This window comes from Rutidosis leptorrhynchoides, chromosome 6 (assembly GCF_046630445.1).
Source record: "Rutidosis leptorrhynchoides isolate AG116_Rl617_1_P2 chromosome 6, CSIRO_AGI_Rlap_v1, whole genome shotgun sequence".
NCBI classification, from domain to species: Eukaryota; Viridiplantae; Streptophyta; class Magnoliopsida; order Asterales; family Asteraceae; genus Rutidosis; species Rutidosis leptorrhynchoides.
The window spans coordinates 235,371,907-235,380,000 of NC_092338.1; positions in this window are offsets into that span (position 1 = coordinate 235,371,907).

Consider the following 8,094-nt stretch of genomic DNA (forward strand, 5'->3'; position numbering starts at 1 on the left):
GTTGGAATTACGGAAGAACATAAATATCAAAGGAAATATTTCCGTGATATGCTTAGAGCTTAAGTAGAATGAAAGAGTTGTGTAACATGGCACATGATGATGGTACTGAGAATCATCAGATTTCATTAGAAACTCAGCATGACTTACTGTAATATAATCACGTTGATCAAATGTCATTATATTATACTAACTCATGCATCAGTTCCTAACATTACTTCAATAACATTCATATTATAAGCTAGAAAGTTTTACAGAATATAGAAACTAGTAGTTTCTATATGATGTAACACTGATAGCACGAAGAGATTAATGATTTCAGATAAGAATAGTTATGAAAGCATCTTCAGAAATATGGAGGATATTTATTATGAAAGATACGATGATATCTTGAAATTTCTAATATCGAAGGATGGTGGAGAAAATTTGTCCGCAAGAGTTTGGAGTCAGAAGCAAGGTATTCGCTAAAGATTTCATCAGAAACAGAATCATCATGATTCTTAATGTACAAGTTTAGTCCTTGTGATTTGTTCAGAGTCTCCTTTATAGTTTGCTCAATCCATTTTTCCTGTATAAATTTTCTATTGAGTGTTTCCAACACTCCATTCTTTATCATTAAACTTTTGACTGTTAAGGCAGTCTTCAGTTTTCACTGTTTCATCAGCTTTTTCAAAGTTCAATGTATTGATTCGTAGGCTGGGTGTTTTTCAGAATTTTTAGAATGGAAGATCATAATTCTAAGAGGTAAATGTTATATGTATACATATAATTGTTGATGTAGACATGCTGCGAGATTTCAAAATACTGATTGCTGATTCGCGGTAACTGGTACGGTAATTATCGTTACAAAATGCAGATGAGTATATGATAGATTTTTAATGGACGAATATAATAGTTCTTCGGAGTGACTTAAGTTAATGAGTAATGAAGTTGCTGGTAAGTTTACTGCTAATGTGGTGGAATATAAAAGGTTCCCCGACAATGATGACGAAAGGCAGATTTATATATCAAGGCTATAATAAGGCTAATCCGAATGAAAGTCAAAGTTGACTTGCTGGAGTTGTGACAAAATTTGCTAATTTGGAAAGATATTGCAAAGTTATTTTCGGTAATAACAATGCCAAAGGAGCTAGTACATATATGTTTTAAACGTTTACCCAGGTTTCGAGTGTTTTCAGGTGCATAACTATATGCATCAATCTTTCCTTCCGTATATGAAGTGCAGTTGGTTCATCCTCTCGATTGAGGTGTTTTCAAGAATCATGACAGGTTTGAACGCATGTTGTAATCGTTAAGATACAAACGAGGTTTAAGATAAAATCAAGTGGCAAAGTTGAAGAAATGTTTAGTTTCATATGTTATAATCAATATTTTAATTCATTTTAATTGTCCACTGTCGGCAGTCCACATTTGATAGTCCACAGTTGACAGTCCAATATTTCATATATAGCTTAATATATAATATTCGAATTAATTAATACATATCGTGACCCGTGTACATGTCTCAGACTCGATCACAACTCAAACTATATATATTATTGTAGAATAAACCTCAACCCTGTATAGCTAACTCCGACATTACTGCATATAGAGTGTCTATGATTATTCCAAATAATATATATAGATGCGTCGATATGATATGTCAAAACCTTGTATAAATGTCCCGATATTTAAAGTGCGTAAAATAAATAACAGAAATTAAATGACGATAAATAAAATTTACGAGAATTAAATTGCAATAAAATAAATTGCGATAATTAAATGTACGATAAGGAATTAACAGTTAGCTAGGAACAGTTAGCTAGGATTTTTTTAGCGTGGATTCTTAATAAAATTTCTCATAGTTAATTTGTTTGTTTCTAACAAATTTTATTTTGTCAAATATTTTCTTCATTATGCCACTTGTCGAATTCTGATAGGTCAAAATCTAAATATGAAATTGAATGAAAATGGTTATTCTGTGGTGAAAGGATACGTATATCTGTGGACGTAAGTAGGATAGTAAATGACTGTTGAATCAGATTGGAAGAATATACAGTGTAACTTATTAATGTGAAATCTAAATATTCCTCGGGTATTACCTACCCGTTAAAATATTTTCACCATTAACAGTTTGTACAAAAGAATTTTTAATTACAGTTTTTATGAAAAAATATATATACATATATATTTTCTTCAGATGTAATCATGGATTTAATGAGTCAATATGCTATTAAACTCATTTAATTTACCATTAGAACAGGAATATATAATTTCTTAAAACATTAGAGATTACATAATCGCCATGTTGAATGAAGATAAATGATGTAGAACGATTCGCAGATTGATGATTTTGCTCGAGGTACATAATGAGATGTTGAGGTGTGAGATGTTAAACTTGGGTTATTGGTGGTACTGGTATTGATGTTGATGGTACTGTTGATGCCTTTGATGTTGCTAAAGCTGATACGTTTTGCACCATATTTTTCAAGGCTACAACTCAGGCGCGTAGTTTGTTGACTTATTACTCCGGGATGATTGTTTGTAAGAACGGGCGAATGAATAAGGTTTAGAATCTGAGTTATGATATAGTCGTGGCGAGATATTCGGGAAATGAGGGTGAAAACGATATTTCGGACTGGTTCACCGGTAAGTGCTTCAGGTTCTTCGCCAAGAGGTGAATTTGGTTGATGTAAAGGATCACCTTCTTTTTGTCTCCAATGATTAAGTAGGCTACGAACCCATCAGGTGAATTGGGGATGGATGATCTGTTGATTCATTCTGGTGACACTGCTTTCGGAGCTTAGGTGAAACTCCATATTGGAATAGCTGTCGGAATTCGAGGAATTCGAACTGGTTCAAGGATTCATCTTGTATGATCAGATGAAGGATTTTTCGATAAGAAATAGATTATAGGATGTAGATTAGTACCCTGCAATACATAATTTACATATGCAATATAATACTAAAATCCCATAAGTTACGAAGGAATCTACGGAAGCTGTCAGGCAAAGGTAACAATAACATATACGCTAAGATATGAATTTATCTATACACAGTCTAAGCAATAGAGGTAGTAAGACGTGTCTAGACTTTAAGGATGATAAGCAAATAATTTTCGACACTAAATGATAAACAAATCTTTTGACATGCAGACACGGTCAAAGTCCAGACTCACTAATGCATCTAAACAACTATCAGTTAGACACCCTAATGCAAGACCTGGTTCGCTAAGACCACCGCTCTGATACCAACTGAAATGACCCGTCCTAATCCATCTGGACGAAGTCTTCAACAGTTGGTCCCATTGCGAGGTTCTGACCTCTATATGCCATGAACGACTCCATGTAATATGAGAAAATACACAGCGGAAGATTTCTTTCGTACCTGAGAATAAACATGCTTTAAAGTGTCAACCAAAAGGTTGGTGAGTTCATAAGTTTATCATAAAATAATAAAATTCATCATTTTGATAGACCACAAGATTTAAATGCTGCATGGTACAAATGGGCCCGAATTCTATACCCACCTGTAATGTACATGCGATATCTTTTAAATACAGTACACCTTTCTCGTGTACGCAATCCATTTTCATAAATCATAGTAACCTTACACATATCTTGTGCACAAAAATAACATACACATAACCTGTGTATAAAATCATTCTCTCGATATATAACATTCACATCATCTGGTGGCAATTATCATGTCCACATAATTCAATGGTGGCAACTATCATGTCCACATAATTCAATGGTGGTAATTATCATGTCCACATAATTCAATAATAATCCGCAGAACTTCTGTCTGCATAATAATTCATTCGAGGAATGTTTTACTTGTGTCTATCTCGTCAAACATTTATAAAAGCATTTCATGTATTCGCAGTTCAAAATATATTTCAAAAGCATTTAATAAAGCAGTTGTAAAAACAGCGCATGTATTCTCAGTCCCAAAAATGTAAAGAGTAAAAGGGAATCAAATGAAACTCACCTAATGTATTTTGTAGTAAAAATACATATGACGATATTGAACAAAAGTAAGGTTGGCCTCGGATTCACGAACCTATATCCATTATATATATTAACACATATAATTGTAATTGAACAATTTCATATATTATAACTTATATTATATATTTAATTTGTGTATATACATTTATAATGGCTAATATTTATATAGTTATATTAATATATATTTAGTTAATATTATATAAAAAATACTTAATTCGTTATATATGAATATTTATATAAAAATGTTAATGTGATTAATACTTACTTATATGTAATATTACTAAAAGTATATTTTTATATACTAAATGTTTATTTGGTAACATAAAATCAATAATAGTAATAAAAGTTGTTTTTTTTATTGTAATGATAATACTACTAATAATAATAACTATAAGAATAATGATTTTACAAATAATAATAATACTAATTTTTATTTTAATATCTATAATGATAATAATTAATAATACTAATACTAATAATACTAGTACTTATGAAAATAATAAAAATAATAATGATAATAATAATAATAATAATAATAATAATAATAATAATAATAATAATAATAATAATAATAATAATAATAATAATAATAATAATAATAATAATAATGATGGTAATAGTAATACTACCTCAAAGAAGTAATCCTTAAAAAATGCCCAATTTCGGGTTTGAACCCGCGACGTCCCGCTATCCCACAAACACACTTAACCATCCATCCATCCATTTGAATTTTTCTGAAATTATATCACCTAAATATATATGTAGCTTGTTCTTTCTGTTTCTACTTCTTCTCCTTCTTTTAAAAAAAATAAATTGCCCCTTGCAGGGCTCGAACCCAAGACCTCTTATACATCCAACATACCCCTTAACCATTCGAGCATCTGTTACTCTCTGATTAAACCTCAACCGAAAAGCCTATAACCCGTTTATATTCAGATAGGCCCAACAACAATCAAGATTTCTCGGCCCAACAGAAAAACCCAAGCCCAACAAACATTCTAAGCCCAAATAAAGATGTGGATTTTATAACTTCTATTTGGTTTCTTGGTGGCTCTATGGTTGAAAAAAAATATATAAACACAACGATGAAACTTGATGTCATCATCAATCATTTCATCACCAAACCCTAATCATCTCATTATCATTTATAACATCATCTTAATCTAATCCTAATACCCAAATCCTTATTATCATCGTTGTTAGTATCCTCATCCTTCTCCTTATCAATATATAATACAAGTGATATCCTAATTACCTTAAAAAAAACAAGGCATCAATTTGTACTCCTTTATGGTTGGACCCTTTCCTCCTTTTAATACTCAATTGTCGACTTATCATTACCACAATAGAAAAAGTGCTTTAGCAAAAAGGAAAAAAAACATGGCCCAAGATAATAGGAGTTAAAGGCCCACGGCCTGTTCTCAAATGGTACATCCAGCAAAATTCACAGATAAATTATCATATTTATCATTATGATCTTTATCAACTCTAATAAAGTAATACGGAGTACCATTTATATGCCATCGTCGAGTTAGTGGATGGGACCAGGAAGATTAATTCTTCACTTGCTGTAAATCTTTATTATTATAGATAGAATTTCGGTGCCCCAATGATTTAAATAATACTCCGTAACATCACTTTTGATAAAGGAATCGAGTGGGTACAACAACCCTCAAAATCCCTTTTCAATTAATTAACAAGTATGCTCCAAACAATTAATTAAATATGCTTTCTAAATCCCTAGATAATCAAGTGGGTTATTCACCTTAGGAATTGTCGGTCACCATATAAGAAAAGGAAAAGAACGCGTGCTATTTAAACAGAAAGTAAGCATGCAGCATCTTTATCATAATTCTCACTATTTTCCTTTATTTATGTTACTTTGCAGCGAGTTTGATAGTTTAAAAGTTGTAGTTGTAGTTGTAGAAGTCACCGTCCTAATTTTCATCTTAAAAGAGAGACAGGATAGAGAGGGAAAGACTTGGTGGTGATCAAGGTTTCATTAAAAGAGAAACACAAGAAAGAGGTGGTGGTTTCATGATTATCGATTATGGTAGTGGCCATGGTGGTTGTGATGATTTTTAATTGAAACAGAAAAACCGTAAGTCAAGTGGTTTGGCTCAATGGTGATGATGATTTGTCGAGGTGATAGTAACAAGGGAGAACACAACGGAGATGGTTCGTTTGATGACCAAGGAAAGAAGAAGAAAGAAGGTAAAGAGAAGTGTTTGTAGTGTTGAATGAAAATCTATAACTCTCTCCCTCTGTGGGCTTTGTATATGTAAGTATATATGTATAAATTGTATAATTGAGATAGTACCTACGATATGATCGATTCTTGTTTGGTATAGACAATTTGATTCCACTTTTCACTTACTCAGACAGGAACGAAAATGTACAGCTCGATCGTGAAGGCTAACAGAATTTGTGTTTATTCGATTGGCTTTTTGCAGTGAAGATTTGATGGATAAAAAATTGCAGACAGGTAGTACGAGTAGTATGTAGCAGATGAAGAAAAAAAATTAAAACAGATATCTTAATTCAACAGAATCGTACGAATTGTAGACTTTTATATCTAACACCTTTGTTTCATATAATTTGGAATCAATTTGCAACAGAAAGAAAAAGATATGTAACAGAATACAGATTTTTCTGTGTTTGCATACGAAGTATATACTTATCTAACTGTATTTACACATATACATATATATCTATATATATATATATATATATATATTTGTACATATGTATATAACTTTATTTTGTATATGTATTTGTATGTATATGTATTTGAATAACTGTATCTCGTCTATATCTATACCTGTATTTTAAGTAATTATAATAATATTAATTATTCAACATTAACAATTAATATTAATTTTAATAATAATTATGGAACTAATAATAATAGATAATAATAATATCAATAATTCTGATAATTATATTAACAATAATAATAAATAATAATGATGCTAATAATCAAAAAATGAGAATTTTAATAAGTTTAATGATGATAATCATAATAAGAATGATAACAATAATTTTATTAATAATACTATTATTAACACTACTCATAATCATATTAACATTAAAAATAATAATAATAATATTAATAATAACAGTAATATAACAACCTTACATATCAAATATATCTATATATATATATATATATATATATATATATATATATATATATATATATTAGAAATAATAATACTATTACTACAAATATTAATTTTATTATTAACAATAATAATAATGAGAGTAATGATAGTAATATTAATATAATCATTATATTCAAATTTGTAATTAAATTTACTACAATACCAATTTTATTAATTATATCACATTTACTAACTATGTTGTATTGGATCTGTAATATATATATATATATATATATATATATATATATATATATATATATATATATATATATATATATATATATATATATATATATTATTTATGTATAGAATTCATATATATATATATATATATTTACATATTTATTTACATACAAAGGTTCGTGAATCATCGGGAATAGTCAAAGGTCAAATGTATATATGAACACAGTTCAAGGTTTTTAAGATTTCAATATTACAGACTTTGCTTATCGTGTCAAAAATATTAAATCGTATCGAGAGTTTGGTTTAAAATTAGTCGAAATTTTCCGGGTCACTACAAATGTTGTGCACACAAGCCTTCATGCATCTCCTTCACCACATCTACTGTTTGTTGTGGTGCCAAACACCTCAAATTTGGACCATTGTACGACTTCTTGTAAAGCACACCGTTCTCCAATACGTATAACGGAGCACTTACCTTTATCCGACTTGCTTTTGTAGCATCGTCTGGCGGTGTTTCATCCTGCAAATACTTAATATAGGGATTCATCCAACACTGCCCCCTTCTTCAACTTTTGCTACCACCACCTTTTCATCAATTGACTTGTCCTTCAAGACTTCTACCAAAACCTTCTTGTGTAAATGATCGAATGTTAATGTTGCCAATTTGTTTAACACATCTGCTTTTTTGTTCTTATTTCTTGATATTTGAACAACTTCCAGACTTTCAAAATTTTTTGAAACCTTTTCAACCAATTGTA